Below are 23,244 nucleotides of genomic sequence, written 5' to 3' on the forward strand. Positions count from 1 at the left end.
GAATAGGTGCTAATATTTTTTAAAACAGTGCCTGTTTATCAGTAACCCTTTTCTACTGACATTGAACCAATTCACTCCATTCATGACAAAGTATTTTTCACACCACAAATGCACATTAAATTCTCAGTAGTCTTCATTAAGCAATGCTGTCAAAGATTTCTAAGTAATATAAATAAATTATAGATTATCCTCTTTTGCCCATGCTTATTTATTCACTTTTTTTCTTATTCCTTCTTTCTTTGTAAGCATAATGAAAGAATAGTTGAGTATGAATATTTTTAAAAGCCTTATAGCCTTTCCCAGTTAGTGTGTTGCTCCTGTTTAAGTGCTCACTGATGTCACTCCTTGGTGTAAACATCATCAACTTGCAGTAGGAAAGAGAGACTTGCCTTATTTGAAGGGGAATGTAAGGCAAAATATAGTGAACTTGGCCATATGCTATTCATGTTGAATGTTATAACCCAGAAGAGAGACTGCTTTTCCTCAGTGTTTTATGTATTTTGAATATATCTACTCTTAAATTCTGATCTTAGTTAATTTCTACTCATTTGCTAAGTACCACATTCTCCACCAATTTTTGTGGTAAGTTTTACAACATGTGGTTTCTGGCTTCTGTGATGCTTAGCTCATGTGACTTTACCTTTAATGCCTTCATACCTTCACTCTGTCTATTGACCTCCTTCTGGATTTTAGAGGTCCAGGATAAACCTGTTCCTGATGAGGACATTTCTGCCCACATAAGGTCTACCTTTCCTCAGAACCCTTATGGCACTGAGACTCTGCCATTTCTTTGCCACATATCATTTACGACTTGTATTGCTAGAGAACTTCTTACAGTTTGAAGTCATCATATTTCACACAAAGTTTGTGTTTTGGTCCATTGTTCCAGTCACATTGAATGCCCTCACCAATCACACAGGTGTTCAAACACAAACCCAGTGTCATCTGTGGTTCTCCCATCTGCCTCCTTGACATGTAAACATGAGATACTGTGCCATGTCAATTTTTCTGTCCTCTGCCACTTCCTGACACCTTTTCTTAGCACAGGGCATCATTGTATCTTGCCTTATTACTATGGCTTTCTAAAACTTGTCAGCTTCCAGCATTGTTCACATATAATTTGTTCTCCCAGGGGTATCCAGATGCTATTTGCTAAAATTCAAATGCAACCTTTTCATTTTCCTACTTAACACTTTTCAATGGTTCTGAAATTCCACTTACTGTTGGACTTTAGTACTCCTTAAGTTAACTTAACAATGACCATTGGGGATAGTCATTAACTTCTAAGACATAGAGTGACTTTAACATAACAGTCTTCTCTTTCCCAACATGTATATTATTTGGTAACTCATAATATTGCTTTGGATTGAAACAATGCCCAATAATTTACATGAAAATGGCTTCATTAAAATGTAATCTCTTTATTTGTTTGATAAGTATTTTTAAAGGAAAGTGATTTATTTGTAAATTGTTATACCTCAATTTAAATAATTGGGTATGCAGTGAATAGGAATATTATGACTATATCCTGTGGAAGGCACCTGTTGCCTGGGTCATTCTTGATGTAGTAGCTAGAATATTAATACTTCTTTATTTATCTAAAAGCTAATGGGTGACTAGTTCTGCTACTGTAAACAGTACTTACGCTCATGATTTTTCAGGAAAAGTCCTAGAGATTTCATTTATCAGTAGGAAGCAAGCGTTAGTGCCAGTGCTCTTAGTGAGCCCCAAATCTTCCCTGGATAGCTTGAAAACTTCCATTACACTATTTCATCATGTGTGAGTTTTCTTTAGAGAGCATGTAAAAAAATTAATACAGTAGTGACTTGCATTTTTTATATTTTTCTCCTTGAAATTTCTAATTCTCATGAGTGTTATACTGTGTTAATGTGACTGAAGGGAGGAATATATGTAAAGATTATTTTAAAAAACATTCTGCATGATTTTTTATGTTCATTTTCTGCCCTTTGGACTATTATATTTACATTTTTTGAATTTCATATATATATAAATTGAAAACTTTTCTTTCTTTACCCTTTGTAAAATCTTGATGAAGATTCTTCTCATATCCCTTAAATGTTATCTTAGGAGAAAGAAACCTGGCCTAAACTATCACATAAATTTTTTCTTAGGTATTTTCCTGGAGTAAAGATTACTTCCCAAAGTCTAAGAATTTTGCTAAATGTGGCACATGCTTTGTATCCCTTCTTTCAACAATTAATTCATCAGCTGTGCATTGAAGAATGAGTTTACCAGGCACTATTCTAGGCACTAATAAGATTAGAGAAGCAGATGTGGTAGAGGCCTGAGGAGCTCACAGTATAATAGGGGGGATCAATTTGTAGATCAACTATTTTAGTCTTGTCAGATAAAGGCTATGTATGACAAAAGCATGCTCAGTGAGAATACAAATCAGATGGAAGCAAGAAGGATTCTGAAATGGTTCCAGAAGTGATGCTGTTGAGTTGAGATTTGAAAGGGTAAGAATTAGCTTGAAAATGGAAGGAAAAGGCACTTGAGTGGAGAAAAGTCTGAAAGAGCATATATGTTTAAATCATTATAAATCCGTCAATGTGGGACTTAGGGAAGGTAGCATGCGATGGAGTGATAAAAAAGTTATAGTAGGTAAATGCTTGGTCATGAAGAACTATGTGTATAAAGTGAAGACTTTTGAAATCTCATGTGAAAATTACAAGGATATACAAAAGGATTTTAAGCAGAGGAGACAAATGATATTTACATTTTAGGAACGTTGTTCTGGCAACAATTGGGAGAAGCAGTGGAAGCAGGCAAGCCTGTGAGCAGGCCATCTAATTATGACACTACTGCAATATCCCGGGGAAAAGAGCAGAGGACACTAAGGCAGTAATGGTGGGGGGAGAGAAGGGGCAGATTAAAGAGACGATAAAGTGATGTCTCTGGTGTGTCTTCCACGTCTCTGGATCAACAGGTCTGTGATGCTAGTACACAGATAGGAAATGCGGAAAAATGAACAGGTGTTTTGGGGGAAGATGTTTTATTTTAGACATGTGCATAATGGCATGTCCACAGTGGAAACATTCTTAAATTGAATATATGTGTCGAAAGCCAGTAGCGAGTTCTGAACTAAAGTTATGCATTTGGGAGTCATCAGTGTATATGTGGATACTGAAGCCTTAGTTTCAACAAGGAAATAAGACTTTTGGGAAATCTTGACATTTATGAGGCTAGTGGGAGATGATTTCATGTAAGATATTGGAAACAGATGGCCCTTAGTACATTATCTTGTACATCCACATTATCTTTGTATATTTATCTCAATTTATCTAATAAGTGATAAGCTCTCAATAGAGTTTTAAGGGTAAAAGTAGGGGGAGGAGAAAGGAGGGGGGAAGGAATAGAGGTTAGGTGCAAAATGGTATCTTTAGAATGGACTACTTTGTGAATCTATGGCACCAAAGGGAACAGAAGGTAACATTTATAGCAAAGGTAGATTCTTTTGCTATAAGTCTTGATTTATTTTGGTGATGTCCAAAGTTATTTAAAATCATCTCCATTATGTATTTTGAAAATAATTTTTTCTAGAGTTTCTATGAAGACCTATTTCAAGGTGCTATTTAAGCCTATGATGGGGCAGGCCAACTTCCTTGGGCTACACATGAAAAGGATGGGTACTCAGGCCTTTAAGAATCACATTGAGTTTTCAGAATTATCTCCCTATATTAATTCTATTTGGCATAAACTTGTAAGCCTATTATTGACCAGGAATTGAACCTGGCCCTAAACAAGCAAAAGGACAGGATGACATTAGTGCCATAATAGTCACATTTACTTACCAGGCCTCTACAGTGATTCATCGAGGGCTTGGGGTATTAAAAAGAATCCATGGAAGAATCCAAATTCAAGACACATGAGAATGTTTATTTAAGAATCGTATACTTCCTGCTTTGGTATATAACACTTGAACCCAGTGGACAAGAGAACTCATCTTCTTGGTAGAACAGAAATATAAACTTTTGAGTTTAGCTAAAATAGCACAATATTTCTGCCTCTTTTCAGACTCTTCTAATTGCATAGATGCCCTCAGAGCTCAGCCAACACTCTCTTACTTTGCTAGTACATTGCTCTTACGACTCTTTTCTGTGTCCTTAAAGATGTGCAGTCTGTCTGTAATTATTATTTTTGTGTGGGTAGGAATTCTTATCATGTTTATAAATTGAGCCTTATTAGGCATAACCTAGAATCCTTCCAAATACTGTATAGGCCTAGCTATTGCCTTTACTTGCTAGGTTTTTGGGTGGTGTTGTTGTTAACACTTATAACTAAACATGAAAATCTCTCTAGCTCTTTCTCTTAGCAAAATTATGAGAAAGAATGTTTAACCATGAACTGTTAAGATGGGTTGTCTTAATAAAAAAAAAGGAGGTAATTAGAGTAATGGTCATGTCTTCAGACAATTGAGAGAAGACATGCGGGAGTTGGAAATGGTTCAGTGAAAACAAAAATTCAAGGCTAATAATTGGAAAGTGGCATTTACTTTTGCTTCTGAATTTAATCCCATCAGACAGTCTTCTGTGTAAAACTGTCAAGTAAGCTGTCAACAACCAACTTCATACTTTCTCACTGGGTTAGGCTTGCCTTCTCTTTTATGATCAACAGATGGAATGCTCAATTAACAGTAGAGTTAATATTATAGAAAAAATTATCCAAAGACTAGATTACTCCCCTGAGCCCTAATAAAAAAGTGATGATGAATGGCCAGACAGCACACACATCTCAAGTTCTTTGGAACAGGGTTTACTGACAGAAACTCACAGGGATAAGAATAGTAGCTGGACTGGGTATCCCTATTGCCTTTGCACTTTGGGGCAGCAAACAGATCTAGCAGCACCAGGCATCAGACTGCAAGAGAGGGAAACCGGTTCCCTGAGTTTATAATAAACTTTGTGCTTTAGGAAAACCAGCCCTTGCCCTGGCATAATCAGGGGCACATTAAAGGATCACATCAGAGAAATTGTCCCTAGCTCTGTTTTTCCATCTCAATACCAGGTTGGAAGACCATCAGCTTTTCCCTAAGCCTCATCAGGGTCTTAAGCATTCACACTATAAGATGAATACAAACTTTCTAGTTGTATGATTAGTAGGTAGAATACTCAGTGCACCAGAGAGTTTGAGTCCCAACACCCTACATCAAGTGTCCCTGCATAGCTATCTGCATTGCTCTGTCCAATCTCAAAGCCTTTCAGGCTGAAAAGTTCAGGAAGGGAAAGAGGAAGACAGAGGGAAGGGGTAGGGAGGAAATGGGGAATGGATGCAGAAGAGGTCTGTTTTATTAACTTCATATTTTGGGGGAGCTTACTTTGCCTGTAGATTTCTGAAATGCAAGTTGAAAGTTCTTTCTCCTTAAAAATGTTGGTCCTCATTCATTACCTTTGAACTCCTTAGCTCCACATGCTTTTCTTTTGGTTTGACTCAGACAATGACTTTGGAAACAAAACAAAACAAAACAAAGATATGTCATGGGGAGAAGGAAATTTGGGGGTAAAGGAGAAGTAGTCCCTTTTTACTCATTACAAATTATGGACCATATTTCAAGGCTGTAACTGTCAATCAATAATTTGGGTGGTAATTGTATAATTATCCATGTTCATTCTTCACATTCAATTTATCAGTTTATAAGTAGATTAATTTCAATTTGATTGGTCTGTATCCTTCAGAAAGACTTACTAGTAGATATGTTAAAAATCTTTCTGAAAGCCCCATTTCAAATTGTTATTCAGCATAATTAGGTAATAAGGAATTTGCAGTTTATCAAAAGTTTTAAGTAATTGTTACTATATATAAAACATCAATTATTGATTTTCCAAGAAATATAGTAAATTCTTTAAAAGCTAAATTACAGATCATGTAACTTCTACAATAACAAATTGAGCGCTTACTATGCTATCTATGGAAGATTCTTAAATGCATAACAAATGTATTAGACACACCCCTTACCTGCAGAAGGCTCACAGCCTGAGAGACATACACAGTTTATCTCATCTGTATGCATACTGCCACATACTCAAAGATGTTCTAAGAGGACTGAGGACTAAGGGGTTTATTTAGCCTGAATAATTTTAGGAGGTTGATGACTTTGCTCTGGGATGATAAGTAGGGTTTGGTTGGCAGAGAGAACAGAATAGGCACAGTAGGTAGAACGGTGCAGTGTGGAGGTGACAAACGGGGGTGGCTGGTTGTCCAGTGTGGTTGTTCTGGGGCTGGTAGTAGGGAGGTAAGACAGAAAGCTAAACTAAGGCCCAGTTGTAGGTAAGGAAGCTTTGAATACAGTGCTAACTAACTGGCACTTTGTGGAAGCCAATGTCTTACTGAATATAGGTGTTTGGTAGACTTTGAAAGTTCCCCCCAAAGGTGTATAGGCAAACAAGTTTGGAAAATGCCATATATATATATATATATATTTATTCCTGTCAGGCATTTGCAGTACATATTGACACCTTAAATGTTCAGAAAAATCCCACAGTAAGGACTTATTTTACTATGTTTAGCATAGTTTTTCCCAAACTTTCTTAACCATGGAAACTTTGCTTTTGGAATCTTTATTAATATGTTGATAGATACCTGTGTTTCATGGAACACAGTTTGAGAAAAACTTCAGCCATTGCTATAAACAATGAATTAGAATAAAAAAAGTGTTTTAAGCCCTGGTCAGATACTCAGTTGGTTGCAGCATCACCCAGATACAACAACAAGGTTGTGGATTCATTTGATCCCCTGTGAGGCCACGTACAAGAATCAACCAATGAATGCATATAAGCGGAACGACAAGTCGATTGCTCTCTCTCTTTCTCTCTCTGGTAGAAACTGGTAGAAACATTTCTATCTCAAGCTAAAACATTGACTCCAGAATTATTTATTCAGGATGCCCATATCAACAAGTTTGTTTCCTTCAAACTGACATGTGTTTTTGTTGTTGTTGTTTCTTTTCTTTTTAAAAAAAATATATTTATTGATTATGCTATTACAGTTGTCCCATTTCCCCCCCTTCATCCTGCCTACCCCCTCCCTCCCACATTCCCCCCTATAATTCTTGTCCATGGGTCATACATATAAGTTCTTTGGCTTCTACATTTCCTATACTATTCTTACCCTCCCGCTGTCTATTTTCTACCTATCATCTATGCTACTTATTCTCTGTACCTTTCCCCCCTCTCTCCACTCCCCACTCCCCTATTGATAGCCCTTTGTGTGATCTCCATTTCTGTGGTTCTGTTCCTGTTCTAGTTGTTTGCTTAGCTTGCTTTTGTTTTTGTTTTAGGTGTGGTCGTTAATAACTGTGAGTTTGCTGTCATTCTTACTGTTCCTATTTTTCATCTTCCTTTCCTTAGATAAATCCCTTTAACATTTCCTATAATAAGGGCTTGGTGATGATGAACTCCTTTAACTTGATCTTATCTGAGAAGCACCTTATCTGCCCTTCTATTCTAAATGATAGCTTTGCTGGATACAGTAATCTTGGATGGAGGTCCTTGCCTTTCATGACTTGGAATACTTCTTGCCAGCCTCTTCTTGCCTGTAAGGTCTCTTTTGAGAAATCAGCTGACAGTCTTATGGGCACTCCTTTGTAGGTAACTGTGTCCTTTTCTCTTGCTGCTTCTAAGATTCTCTCCTTCTGTTTCATCTTGGGTAATGTAATTATGATGTGCCTTGGTGTGTTGCTCCTTGGGTCCAGATTCTTTGGGATTCTTTGAGCTGCCTGGACTTCCTGGAAGTCTATTTCCTTTGCCAGATTAGGGAAGTTCTCCTTCATTAGTTGTTCAAATAAGTTTTCAATTTTTTGTTCTTCCTCTTTTCCTTCTGGCACCCCTATAATTCGGATGTTGGAACGTTTCAAGATGTCCTAGAGGTTCCTAAGCCTCTCCTCATTTTTCCGAATTCTTGTTTCTTCATTCTTTTCTGGTTGGATGTTTCTTTCTTCCTTCTGGTCCACACCATTGATTTGAGTCCCAGTTTCCTTTGCATCACTATTGGTGCCCTGTACATTTTCCTTTGTTTCTCTTAGCATAGCCTTCATTTTTTCATCTAGTTTGTGACCAAATTCAACCAATTCTGTGAGCATCTTGATAACCAGTGTTTTGAACTGTGCATCTGATAGGTTGGCTATCTGTTCACTGTTTAGTTGAATTATTTCTGGAGCTTTGATGTGTTCTTTCATGAGGGACATTTTTTTTTTTTTTTTTTTTGGTCTCGGCATGCCTGTTATGTAAAGGGGCAGAGCCTTTGGTGTTCACCGGGGCAGGGTAACACTGGTCGCTGTGCTGTGACACTGTACATGGGGGAGGGGCTGAGAAGGAGCAATGGCGCTTGCTCCACTCTCTGCGGGATTCCAGTCACTCCCTCCACTACCCACAATCAAACTGGGCCCCTCTAGTGCTGATTCCCGAGTGGGTGGGCTTGTGCACACTCTAGGCCCCTGTGGGTCTCTCCAACTGAAAGGTTTTCTTAGGCTCCGCGGAGGAAGAAATGCCAATCAGCCACAAAATTAGGCAGTACAGATCTTTATTGGGGTTTGCGCTCCGGGGTGAGGTTCCCCAGTCCGCAGAGTTGGGCCGGGGAAGTTGAGCCCAAGCAGGGAATATGGGGGGGGTTTATGCACCAAATTCTGGTTGGCTCTCTACGTGGGGGCTAGGGATTGGCCTCCTTGAACAAAGGCGCAGTCCATCATTGGTGGTTCCCCTCAGGCTCAGGCTGCCAGGTGATGTCCCCGCCCGTCCTGACATTTTGACCTCTTTGATAGGATAAGGGGCTCTGTGTTTGATCTGTCTACTTCCGGCTGTTCGGGAGGCATAGAGGGGAGGGGCTAGAGGTCGGCTGTTCTAGATGGATGACAACTGGGGGGTGATGGGAAGCTATGGTTGGGGTAGAAGTGTCCCATACTTGTGGGTTGACGAGGGAAAGGGAAATAGGCGGAGCTGGAGGAGGAGTTGGATTTTCTAACAGCGGAAGGATAAGGGAGGTTGAAGAGGTAGAGTTTCGTGTGACCTGGAGAGTGGTGCCTAGTAGTTGGAGAACGTCCCTTCCTAGAAGTGGGATACGGCAGGAGGGTATGACAAGGAATGAATGGGAAAAGGGAAAGCCGTCCAGACTGCAGTTAAGCAGAGGGGTTCACCACGGGCAGATGGGGTCCTGTCAACCCTCATGACTGAGATCTGGGAAGGAGTGAGAGGTCCTGAAAAAGATGGTAAAACAGAGTAGGTAGCCCCCGTGTCCACTAGGAAAGAGATGGACTTACCCACTACCTGCAGCATTACCCTGGGCTCGGCGAGGGTGATGAGGGTAATGGGGATCTTTGAGTCCAGGCCGCTTCAGTCGTCTAGGAGTTGGAGAAGTTCCGGTGCAGCCAGGGAAGAGTCCGCACCTTGATTGGCTGGTCCCCTGCATGGAGGAGCCGGGGCGAGCCTCTAAGGGGACAGGCATCCCTCCAGTGGCCAAGCTGTCGGCAATCGGGTCAGGGTTTCATTGGTGGCTGAGGTTGAGGACACTGGTGGGCCCAGTGTCCTTCTTTGCAGCACTTGAAACAGGCCCCCAGTGGGGCGTTCTTTGGCCCAGACTTAGGCTTCGCCCCCATGCCGGTGTTTGCTGTCGGCCACAGGGCCGCTAGCATGGCTTGGGTCTGCAGGGACACCTTTTGCTGTAGGCGTGCCTGGAGGGCAGCCTCAGCCTCTGCTTCCTGATTATTGAAAACCTTAAATGACATATTTACCAGATCTCGGATGGGGGTTTGGGGGCCATCCTCGGCCTTTTTAAATTTTCTTCTAATGTCTGGAGCTGACTGAGAGATAAAATGAGTAGCTAGCCCCAGTGTTAGAAGCCAGGTCAAGGTGGGTATGGAGCACCATTACCTCGGTTAGTCTGTTGAGAAATAGGGCCAGATTTTCTCCGGGGCCTTGGGTGACTTCTCTGAGTTTATCGTAATTGACTGCCTGAGATGAAGGGCAAGGGGAAGGCACAGCCCTCCTTTTGGGAATTACAGTTGTTAGAGGTGGAAAGAGCCTAGGCGTTTCTCAGTTGAAGAGAGGTCAGTTAGTGAGAAGGGGACATGGACCCAAACAACACTCTCTGTTCTTGCCACTTCCCGGAGGGGGAAAATATGGGAGTCTAGGGGCTCTAGATTCAGGCGAGAGTGGGTGTGTGAGCTGACTGGGGAGGAAAGGTCTTCAGAGGGAGGGGCAGAATCCAGCTGAGAGGGGAGGGCTGGGGCTGGAGTAGCCATGGGTGGGAGCTGATAAGGAGGAGGAGGAGGAGAAGAAGCAAGATCTTCAGGGGAATCAGAAAAGGAGGAAGGGGGTTCTGGGGCAGTTGGCTTAGGAGGCCGTACAGGTCAGAGTTCCCTCAGGCCAGGAGAACCTGAGCTGTGGAACATTGGGCACACAGATCAGGGTGGGAGCGCAAGGCCCAAAAGCCCTGAATGTATGGGACCTCAGACCTTTGCCAGCCCGTCTGCAAAAATTATCTAGGTCAGTAAGGGTAACAAAATCGAAAGTACCTTCAGGAGGCCAGGTTTTGTGATTATCGAGCTGATATAATGGCCAGGCCATAGTGGGTAGAAGAATCAGCCATTTTCGCTTGAGGCCAGGATCAATAGCTGGCAAATTTTTCAGGAGGCACCCTAGAGGTGACTTAGGGTCTGGTTTGGACTCCTGCCCCTCCATTCCTGGTCCCCTGAGGATTAACAAGTGGGAATCGGCGTCCCTCAACCCAAGTTGCTGATCCGGTCAGGTAAAAATGAGGATCTAGGCCCAAGGACATCTCCTCCGGTGCCTAGAGCCCCTCAGTGGAAGGAGAGCAGCCTCTCCCGGAAGGGTCACCCTGACGCAGCACTGCGATTTGGTGGGAGAGCAGTTTCTCCCAGCAGACAGGGTCCCAGAATCAGTGTTCGGGGACCAGAAATGTAAGGGCAACAGCACATACCCTGGTTCTTAGTCCAGACTGGTGGGGTGGCCACGAGGCCTCCTCAGGGAGTAGGGAGAGGAGTGGTCTTCAGCAGACAACAACTCCTCCCGGGTTTGGGCACCAAATGAAAGGTTTTCTTAGACTCCGCCAAGGAAGAAATGCCAATCAGCCACAAAATTAGGCAGCACAGAGCTTTACTGGGGTTTGAGCACCTGGGTGAGGTTCCTTGGTCCGCAGAGTTGGGCCGGGGAAGTCGAGCCCAAGCAAGGAATATGGGGGGGTTCTATGCACCAAATTCTGGTTGGCTCTCTACATGGGGGCTAGGGATTGGTCTCCTTGAACAAAGGCACAGTCCATCATGGGTGGTTCCCCTCAGGCTCAGGCTGCCAGGCGGATATCCCCGCCCATCCTGACACCAACTACCTCTCCTGTGAGGCTGGGAGTTTCTCCTGCTGCCTTCTCAACCCCCAAGAGTATTTTCAATCAAAGGTTTGAGGCTTTACTTCCCTGAGCTGAAGCCCTGGGTTGCATAGTCTGTTTCAGTCCCCCTCCGTTCCTCCCGGTTTATCTGTGCACAAGTGTGGGGCCGCAGGGTCTGCTAGCAGTCACACTGCCTGCCCCCTTCGTCCCACAATCCTCCAAGTCTCTGGGTCCGGCTATGTTGCTGGGCGTCCTGTCTGCCCGGGCTGCCCGTCTCCGCCTCTCCTACCGGTCTGGATGAATGTTTCTTCTTTATCTTCTTGGTTGTTGGACTTCCGTGTGGTTTGATTTTCTGTCAGTTCTGGTTGTTTTTTATTTTTAAATTATCCTTCTTTTGGTTGTGCGAGGAGGCGCAGTGTCTCTACCTATGCCTCCATCTTGGTTTTCTCCTCCAAACTGACATTTTTAAGCACTTGATTCCATGCAATGAGATTTGATACATGCAGTAGCATTTTTCATGGATTATTATTATTTCATTTTTTTTTTACTGGTAGTGACATTATTACCACCTTTAAATCTAATCAGCCCATAGATTTGATTCCACATTCCTATCTTTTGAAGTTCTGTTTTCTGGTATGAAATATAAAAGCTGCCCTCTACGGCACAGATTTGAAGGGTTTTAGGTTGAGGAACTTGAGGCTCCTAGAATTGTTGGAAGATCAGAGGAGCAGAGGAAGCTGCCATTGGCAATCTGAGCCATAATGCATGAAGTGCGTACATCTCAAGATCTTATCAAGGACCTGCTTTGACTTTCACAGCGTGTGGCTGAACTTGCCTTTCAAAAATGGTTACTCCTTTCCCTAAGACTCAGTGAGTGACAAGGTCTAATTAGGAAAAGTAGAGGGGAGGGGATTCTGGGAAATGTAGTACCCAGCTTTCCCTCTGCAATCAAAGGAAATTTAAAAAGGGGGAGGCAGTGATGCTGAGTTGGCCATTAAGTAATTCAGCACAAGGCATGAAGTGTTGGGTTAGACTGGGAGACCTGGTAAGATTCAGAGGCTGAGGAGATACACTGGAGTCAATGTTTGAAAGCAAGCAGAAAGATTTGGGGGGTTGTTATGGCTTAAAACATGACTGCGTGTTGCAGTTCAAGCCAGAACAAGTAATTCTTGGTCATGTAGACCCTCCATGATACATTCCAGGCCTATATTTCTTTTCCGAGCTCCATGACCTACCCTAAACACTCTGTGTTCAAGGCTTTTTGTTGCTCCAAATGGTAAGGCTGATGACACTTTTGCCTAAGAAGCTTGCCCTCATCTCTTCATATTGCAGCCTCCATCTTATTTTTTAGATCTTAGTTTAGAATCCTCTGTCAGGGTGATATCCTTACACTACTTTAACTCAAGTGTTCCTATACCCTATCAAAGTGTATTATTTCCTTCTGAATTTCTAGCAAAGTAAATGATTACTTTATTTAAATTATTTTTCTAAATGAGTTTGTCCTTAAATATATGAAACAAAAAAGCCTTTAAGAATAAATTTATGAGTGGTTAGCAGGCCAGTAGGAGAACCATAGGAGTCATATGACTTTCAAGGATCTAGCAAATTATAACATTTTAAAATTTTATTTTATTAAAAAATTTTTATTGTATTTTTTCTATTACCATTAGTCCCCTTATGTGCCCCTCCCCCCCAATCACCCCACTGTTGTACATGTCCATGAGTCCTTTTTTCCCCTCAGTCACTCCACCCTTTAACATCTTCCCCTTAGCTGTCATCCTGCTCTCTATGAGTCTCTATTTTGCTTGTTCGTTCAGTTAGTTCATTAGATTCCACATATGCGTGAAATCACGTGGTATTTGTCTTTATCTGATTGGCTTTTTTCACTTAGCATAATGTCCTCCAGGTCCATCCATGCTGTTGCAAAGGGTAAACCTTTCTTTTTTATGGCCGAGTAGTATTCCATTGTGTAAACATCCCATAGTTGTTTTATCCACTCATCTACTGATAGAAACCTGAGCTGCTTCCATATCTTGGTGATTGTAAATAACACTGCAACAAACATAGGGGTGCTTATGTTCTTTTGAGTTAGTGTTTTGTGTTCTTTAGGATATATTCCCAGAAGTGGAATCACTGGGTGAACAGGCACATCCATTTTTAATTTTTTGAGGTATCTCCATACTGCTTTCACAGTGGTTGCACCAATCTGCATACCCACCAGCAATGCAAAAGGGTTCCCCTTTCATCGTATCCTCTCTAGCACTTGTTTGTTGATTTATTGATGATAGCTATTCTGATGCGTGTGAGATGGTATCTCACTGTGGTTTTAATTTATATTACACTGATGATTAGTGATGTTGAACATCTTTTCATATGTCTATTGGCCATCTGTATGTCCTCTTAGGAGAAGTGTCTATTAAGGTCCTTTGACAATTTTTTATTTGGGTTGTTTTTTGGTGTTGAGTTTTGTAAGTTCTTTATAAATTTTTGATATTACCCCTAATCAGATATATCAGTGAATATGTTCTCCCATTCTATGGGTTGTGTTTTTATTTTGTGGATATTTTCTTTTGCTGCACAAAAACTTTTTAGTTTTGTGTAGTGACCTTTGTTTATTTATTTATTTTTTGTTTCCTTGCCTGGGGAGATACACCCTATAATATATTGCTATGAGCAATATCCAAGATTTTGCTACCTATGTTTTCTTGAACGTTTCTTGAATATTAACCTTGGATATTTCATGCCACTCCCTCCTGGCGTGTAATAATATTTCTGTTGGTAAATTAGATAATAATCTAATTCATGCTCCCTGTTTGTAACTGCCTCCTTTTCTCTTGTGGCTTTTAGGATTCTCTTCTTGTCTTTAAGCCATGTCATTTTAATTATTATCTGTCTCAATGTAGACCTCTTTGGGTCCAACTTGTTTGGGACTGTGTGATCCTCTTGGCCTTGTGTGTTGTTTTCCTTCTTCAAATTAAGGAAGTTTCAGTCATTATTTCTTCAAATAGGTTCTCAATCCCTTGCTCGCTCTTTCTCCTTCTGGTATTCTCATGATGCAGGTGTTACACTTCACGTTGTCCAAAATGTTTCTTAAGCTCTCCTCATTTTTTAAAATTCTTTTTTTTCCCTTTTATACCTTGTCTTCCAAATCACTGATTCTATCCATTGCTTCATCTAACTTATTGTTTAATCCTTCCAGTGTATTATTTATTTCAGATATTGCATTCTTTATTTCTGACTGGTCTTTTTTTTATGGTTTCTATGCCTTTTTTCATGCTTTGAGTATCCTTATAATCATTCCTTTAAACTCTCTATCTGATAAACAGCTTGCCTCCATTTCACATAGTTCTTTTGAAGAATTCTCTTGTTATTTTACTTTGGGGTCTATTACTTTATCTTCCCATTGGCTGCTTCTTTATATTTTTCTATACATTAGGTATATCTGCAAAGACTCAGGTATAGGCCTTTGTCAGATGCTGCTCGTGACTGCCCTAGGCAACTTGTTTGGAGCTTTCAGTGATCCACAGCATGTGGCTCCCACTGCTTCACCTATTTGTCTGTAGAAAGAACCAGGCTGCACACCAACAGGGCTTTTATCAGCATCAGGCCACTGTAGGGTCAGCTAAAGTCTCAGAGCTCTCAGAGATAAGCCTTAGTAGTTAAATTAATCACTGATATATAGCCTCAAGCTATGCTCAGCAGCCTGTCTTAAGCTCCACAGGGTGGGGCAGAGTAATTCTTGTGCTTGGGGTTATTTATTCCCCTCAGGTTGATGCCACTGGGAGAGGAGTGATTTGCCTGAGAAAGATAGCTCTTGCAGTATGGGGAATGACTCAGCACATGGACCTTGGCAGCTGTTTCTTTGGTTATCTCCCCAGAGCCACCAGTCCCAGACTCTCCTCAAGTATCTTTAGTTCACCTCTGCCCTCCTTCTGCCAGAGCCCAGGGTAAGTGGCTGCAAATGAAATTTTGTGCACTGGCCCTTTAAGAGGCTCTCTGTGTTGCTACTGTTTCTCCCTGGTGGAAAGAAACCCTGCCGCTTTTCAAGCTGTATGTTGTCTGTGTTCCTTTCCCAGCTCTGCTGCTTAGGCTGGGGAACACAGCTTGGGGTTTGGACCCTACACTTTTCGCGGGGAACTCCTGGCCACTGAAATATCCTTCCAGAAATTCAGCTGCCACCTGTGGGAGCCCAGCCAGCCCTCTCTCGCCTCCTCCATACTCCCTACCAGTCATGTTGTGGTGAAGTGGTTTCTTCTGTTTGTTGTTGGTTATAAGACTTCTTTCTTGCTCTTGTTCAGTTGGTTATTCTGGATGATTTCTCTACAATTTAGCTGTAGTTCCTGATTGGTCCCGGGGGAAAGTTAGTGTAGCTTCCACTTACATCTCTGCCATCTTGGGTCTCCTGAAAATTGTAACATTTTGGAAAGCTGACATTCTGTTTAGAAAACACAGATATCCACAGGGATAAACATAAACTTCCCTTCAGTCACTTGTGTGTATTGTTATTGTGTTCTTAGTTTGGAGTTTCAGTTAATTGCCATAAAACCTGGTACATTTGGATATGCTAAGGACTGTATGGTCAAAGGTATCAAATTGCTAATTTGTTTGTTACTTCATCTCATGAAAATTTTATGTATATCTAGTAGCTCTCCAAATTTAAAGCTACTAAGTCTTGTTGGTATTGAATTTACATAGAAATAGAAAATAGCTGCCATCTTCCTTTGATCCCCACCAGGCTATATTGATGAAGAAATGAGCTATAATATAATAGCTTATTTCATTTATTTTCCATTGTTTGGAAGCAAGCACAAATAAAACCACACAAGTAAACTGTTAACCCAGCAATTACTTTAGAAACAGTTTCCTATTTGTCAGTATATATTATACTGCTTAGGTTGGCGGAAATTTGGTTTACAATGGTGTTAGCAGTGGGGGACAGAACTTCCATCTATGTTATAGACTAAAAGTGTAATAGACTTGTATTATATGTATTTATTTCCAAAGATCGTACATGGTAAACCTGAATCCATGGAGTAAAAACTCTCCTTCTATAGTGATTAGATTCCATTTTTTCCTTATAAAATGGCACTTTATAGATTATCTTTATTTGCGGAGTCATTGCTTCATCTAGTAAGTCACCAAGCCTTATCCAGTCTATTTCTGCTAAGTCTCCCAGACAAACTTTTCATATATGCATCTTTGTAGTATTAATTCAAACCATCCTCAATGGTCTCTTTCTTGGATGATTGCAACAGATTTCAAACTCTTTTCCTTGATTTTGGTTTTTTTTCCCTGAAATTGTTTCTGAGCTGAGTCCCTAGTAGGTGAATAACTTGAGGTGAGTTGCCTAGTCTCTCTGAGGTTCAGTTTGCACTTATGCAAAATGGGCACAATCATACCAGCTTATTTTTTTGTATATTTTAACTTTTACTTTGGGAGGACTTGTAACTTTCTATATATTTAATAGAAAAGAAGACATCACCTGGTGTGTGACACCCATTTAGCAAATTTAAAATTATATGTAAATGTTTTTATATCTGGTAACACAATCAATTTTCTCTACTTGTTTATTTTATATTAAGTATATAGAACATTCCATTTTCTTTCTTTTTTAACTTAACTTTTATTGTTGTCACAGACTTTCAGGGTTGAGAGAATTGTTCTGTGCCTCATCCTTCATGTACCACATGGAAAAAATATACATGCTTAGAATAGTCATTTCTTTTCTACTCCCTACATGCTAAGACTGAGGCCGATGGTGACAAGCTGCACCAGAAAGTTCACTGGGGGCTACAACAGAGTGACATGAGGTGAATATTAGGTGACATAAATTTATCCTCCGAGGAAGTCCGCTGCTGGTCCATGCTCAGTGCAAAGACGGCTTGTCCTTGCTGCTCATCCAGTCATGCTCATTTCAGTAACACCAAGCGGCTCTCTGAAGAGATTGACAGTGCCAGTTTATCAGGTTCATAATAAAAACACTTGAAACTCATGCTGACTTTAGCCAACTTTATAACTCAACAGTAATATCTATAATGACAGGTAAATTAAGTGGAATAGAGAGAAGATTATAGCCAAAAGGTGATAATCACAATAATAAAAACTAATAAAATGACTAAATAATTTATTTTTTATATTAGTAATGAAGCAATTATTGATATTGTTCTAGATATAAAACAAAATTATGGACAAAACTTTCTTTTTTCATAATTAGGTTTTGTAGTCCTTCTCAAGATTTTTTACTTCCTATTTGTGTGTGTGTGCAAGTATATTAATTAATTACCTTGCTATAGGTTTTTAAGAATTCAGGTCTTGGGATTCTTTAGAATAGTTGCATAGCATACAAGTTAGGAATTGCATTTTTGGCGGATGTAAGTTAGTGGGAAACCAGATTACATTCCTTTGAATTTACTTTTAAAGCCCTTTATGTACTTGTATGTGCATGTACTAGTTAGAATTTGTGGCTCTGTGTGTATATCCAAGGAAGGGGAAACCTTTAAAAGAGAAAAAACATTTATTTGGATTTATAACCACATAAACACTCTATATAAGTAGAAGGTTTTTAAATGCTAAAGTAATACATTATATTATATGCTTTAATGTAAGCTTGAGAGAAATGAAGACTCCCCTTGCCAAAAAAGCTGCTTTTTTTTCTTTTCACATCAAATTTATTTGTGGCTTTACAAATATACAATAAAGTTTGTATTCACCTTTTAAATTTATGTCATGAGCATTTCCTATTATTTCAAATAATGTGTAGTCTTAAAACTTTAAAATATCATAACATGAATATATACTATAACAGAGAGAACTATTTGTTCCTCATTATATTTCTACCATTTCCCCCATCTCCAGAAGGGAGTGGGGAGGGGATAGTGGGGAGAGGGGTCTATAGGAGCTACTATAAAGGACACAAGGACAAAATCAACGGGGAGGGTAGAGGTCGGGGAGGGAGGTGGGAAAAAAGCTGCTTTTAAAAAATATCAGGGGGTCTGCCGAGGAGAGCCAGGTTTCCACATGTTGAAGTTGCTCTCACCAGAGCAAAACAGTCGTACCTATTTCATACTTTGGGGCATCTCTTATCAACATGTCTGCTCCCAAACTTAGGCTATGTTGTGAATTCTCCAGTTGGTTTCTCACAAACTAGAGAAATCACTCAACTTTCCATTGATAAGGGAGATATGCTTTGAAAAATAAGTTAGCATAAAAGCAGAAGAAACCTATGCTATCTATCTATATTAAATAACATAATTTTCACTTAAAAGTATGAACCAGTGATCTGATTGATGTGGGTTAGTTGGTTGGGCATCATCCTGCAAACTGAAAGGTCACTGGTTTGATTCCCAGAGAGGGCACATGTCTGGGTTGCACATTCAGTCCCCAGATGGGGGTGTACAAGAGGCAAGCAATCAAAGTTTCTCTCCCCCTTCCCCATCTCTAAAAATAAATAAATAAAAATTTTAACAAAAAAATGTGAACCAATACCTGAGTGTCACTACATATTTAAGAAATGCAAGCAACACAAAAGACAATGACCAAGATGAAAAAACAGAAAAATGAAACCAGAAAGAATCAGAAGCTATACAGGGAAATGAAAGCCAACCAACCAAACACTTCATGATTTTTGATTTATAGCCTTGAAGAACTTTGTGAAGGTGTTGGGGAGAAAGAATTTTCTTCCACCCTACAAAAGTTCTTTTGGTTGGTCTAATAATCAAATCTACATGAGACAGATTAATAAAAGAAAAACTAATTTAGTTCAGTATGTACAGAAATCTCACATACAGACAGGAGAGGTTCAAAACCAGAAAATTCAAATGAAATATACCTGCCATGTTGAGCCAAAGAATGGGATAGGGACCTGGGGCTGCAGAGGGGAGAAAGGTAATACCCAGGATGATAAGAACAGCAAAAGTTCAGATAGGCCATAAAAATTTATTTCTGCTAATGACTTATTATGGGTAAGGCCCCCAATTTAAACTCTTTCAGGGAGACGTAAAAGTTTCTCTTGAGCCTATTGGGTCTTGACTGCTTTTAGCACAAAATAATCCTGTTGCCAAAGTAGTACATCGTGGGTAGTCCTAGTTTGAATTCCTTCAAAGGCAATACACCCATAAAGCAAAACCAACTTTTATGAAAAATAACCAGAGGTTAACAAAATGTTCTTTGAAATTAAAAAAAAAAGCCAAAATAAAAAATTCAGTAGAAAATTTGGAAAATAAAATCAATACAATTTTCAGAAGGTAAAAAATAGATAAAAATATGTTGGTAAGAGAAAAGAAGTACAATAGAAAAAGTCTAATATATTTTGAGAATTATACTTAGGTCTATTTCTGTGAATGTCTGAACAACAAGGATAAATAAAATTTTCTCATAAGAAAACTTTAAAAAATATGTATGAAGGAATAATAATCACATTAACACCAGATTTCTATCTCTTTGATAGTATAATGTACTGAGAGTTCTGATGGATAGTGATTTTATATTGACTGGTATTTTGGCTTGTGTATGGAATTTTAAGATAAGGGAACAAATGAAATTTTCCACCATGTGCAAGAATTTAGAAACTCTTACTTTCACTATCCTTTCCTCAGGCGCAGGGTAGGGGGAGAACTACTTTAGTACAGGGTGGGACTAAAGTAGGTTTACAGTTGTTCATATGAAAAAAAATAATATAAGAATAAACTGTGTTTCATGTATGCAACTATAAACCTCCTTTTCCCACCCTGTATTACTCTAGGAACAGTACATGTTTTTTTAATTCCAAGAAAAAGAAAGAGTATTTTGCAAGAAACAAAAGAGGTACTCAGTTCAATAATGAAAAGAAATCCCAGGATAACAGATGTACAGCAATACTAGAAAGCAACCAGTCCAGATTAGAACAGGAGGTGAGAGGCTTTAAAAAGACTATCTTTCAAAATGAATAAGACATAATTTTTCAATGGATAATATGATTAAAATATAGTGAGTAGAAGTATGTATAATAATAAGAGAAGAACAAATTAAAAACAAATAAAAGAAACACATACACAAGAAAGTCATGGCAAAATATGTAGCAAATAAAAAGTGTGAGTGATTTTGAGCACTTGGAGGAGTGAAAGGAATAAGAGTCGCTTTGACCTGGATGTGTGTGACATTCTAAGTAGCTGCAGGTGTGTAGTGCCTTTTCTTTTTTTCTATGGGTCTACTCAGTTAATTGGTTTTTGAATTGTTAATAATTACATATCATCAAATTATAAGTACTGCTTATTAGGTTCTAATTTTACAAGTGAAGCACGAAGATTTTAGTGCTCTTGTACTTACAGGAAGGGATGTGAATATTCTAAACCTTCACAATATGGATGTGATGGGGAAGCTAAGAGGTGTGACAAGGTGGATTCAGAGGATTAGTATAGAGTGGTACTTAATAAGCTGTTAAGAAACAATAGCTAAAGTTGAAAGAAAAAGTAAAACATTTAAGTATATAAATTTATACAGATGAGGGAAGTACTAAAAGTTGAAAATATAACTAATACATTTAGGTAGTAAGGAGTGGGGGGAGGAGGGAAAATGGGAGTGATCTATGGGAATGAGTTTTTGGCCAAGTCAATTAATACTATACTGGATCCATAGAGAAAATAAATAGATAAAGTATGATGGTTAATGTTATGTGTCAATTTCACTGGCCATGGAGTGCCAAGATAGCTGGTCAAACATTATTCTGGGTTTTTCTGGATAACACTGGCATTTGAATTAGTAGACTGAGTAAAGCAGATCATCCTCTCTAATGTGGATAGGCCTTATCCTACGGATTGAAGGCCTGATTAAAACAGAAAAAGGCTGACTCTTCCTTGAATAAGAGAATTTCTCCTTTAAAATAGGACATTGCTTGGCTTTTTCCTGTTATTGGACTCAAACTCAGATGTCAGCTCATCCTGGGTCTTGTGCCTGCCAGTTTTCAGATTGAAAGTAAATCACCTACTCTCCTGGGTCTTCTACTTGTTGACTTACCTTGCAGATCTTAGGACTTGTCAGCCTCCATAATCATGTGAGCTAGTTTTATAAAAAGTATCTTATTATCCATCCATCCATCTGTTGGTTCTCTTTGTCTAAAGAACCCCAATACACCAAGAAATAGAGAGATATACATACCCTTTAGAATTATAGTGACACCACCAGAATACCTGAAAACCAAAATGAGATCTTCTAAAGAATGGGACTCAGAGAAAGGGATTTGGGAGGGGAGATTAGACTTTTGTGCCATTTTAATTTTACTTTTTCATGTTCATGAATTACTTTATAAAGTAAAATAATGAGTCTAAAAATATATGTATTTTGAAATTATGAATTTTATTTCTAACATTTTTGAAATATTCTCTTTTAAAATTTTAATTAAAATATCACATGATATTCAAAGTATTTAAACTCTAAATCTATAATAAAAGCACATACATTGTGAGACAGAGAAGCTGCAATTCCAAGTAGTGAACTTGAATTTACAAGGCACATACAAAGCTGGATTTCCAACAGGCCTGGAAAATACTGTAAATATCTCTGAAGTTGTTTAACTGTTCAAGGTGTCAAGTTGCTTCTCCCAGTAGGTCACATTATATCCAAGTGCTATGAAGCAGTGGTTGCATAGGTCTGGGGAAAGTGTGACGCTTGCTGTTACTGAGTAGATAACTGTTAGGAATGTTTTACCTTAGACTCCAGGATTTGCTGGTCAAAACATGACCAACTGCACATAAAAGGAATTTATTATTACCTTACATTGTACCCCTGATTCTGCCTGCCCTAAGCTGGCATTGTCTCATCTTTCAGATCTTACACGAGTGTCCAGTTTTTTTGTATATAGCCACCATTCCATTAGCCCTGATCCCAGAGAGTTAGATGTTACAAAATCTCAGTTGTATTAACCATTTATAAGATACTGTTGAACTTCCAGCCAAGATAAAGGCGTAGGTAGATACACTTTGCTTCCTCTAACAACCAAAAGAAGGACAACAACAAATTTAAAAACAAAAACAACCAAAACTGCCAGAAAATCAAACTGTATAGAAGTCTGACAACCAAGGTGTTAAAGAAGAAACGTTCATCCAGACTGGTAGGAAGGGCATGGAGATAGGCAGCCAGGGGCAAAGAGAATGTACAGCAGGTGGTGGACTGAGGCAGTCCCAGATTCACATGCAGATAAACTGAGAGGAACTGGGGAGTGAGACGGATTGCACAAACCAGGGTTCCAGTGCAGGAAACTAAAGCCTCAAAACCTCTGGCTGTAAAAACCTGCAGGGGTTGCAGTGGTGGGAGAAAGTCCCAGCTTCACAAGAGAATTCATTGGAAAGACCCACAGGGTTTTAATCTACACAAGCCCGCCCACCCAGGAATCAGAACCAGAATGGCCCACTTTGCTTGTGGGTAGTGGGGGAGGTGACTGAAAATGGGGCAGGAGTCCAGCAACCAGCATTGTTCCCTCTCTGACCCCTCCCCCACATACAGTGCCACAATGCAGCAATGTGGGTTGCCCTGTCCTGGAAAATACCTAAGGCTCCACCCCTTACAACATAACAGGTGCGCCAAGACAAAGAAATATGGTCCAAATGGAAGAACAGATCAAAATTCCAGAAAAAGAACTGAGCAACAAGGAGATAGACAATCTGTCAGATGCAGAGTTCAAGACACTGGTAATCAGGATGCTCACAGATATGATTGAGTATGGTCACAAAATAGAGGAAGAAGTGAAGGTTATACAAAATGAAATAAAGCAAAATATACAGGGAACCAAATGTGAAACGAAGGAAACTGGGACTCAAATCAATCATTTGGAACAGAAGGAAGAAACAAGAATTCAAAAAAAAAAAATGAGGAGAGGTTTAGGAACCTCTGGGACAACTTTGAACATTCCAACATCCGAAT

Source organism: Desmodus rotundus, chromosome 4, assembly GCF_022682495.2.
Source record: "Desmodus rotundus isolate HL8 chromosome 4, HLdesRot8A.1, whole genome shotgun sequence".
Taxonomy (NCBI): Eukaryota; Metazoa; Chordata; class Mammalia; order Chiroptera; family Phyllostomidae; genus Desmodus; species Desmodus rotundus.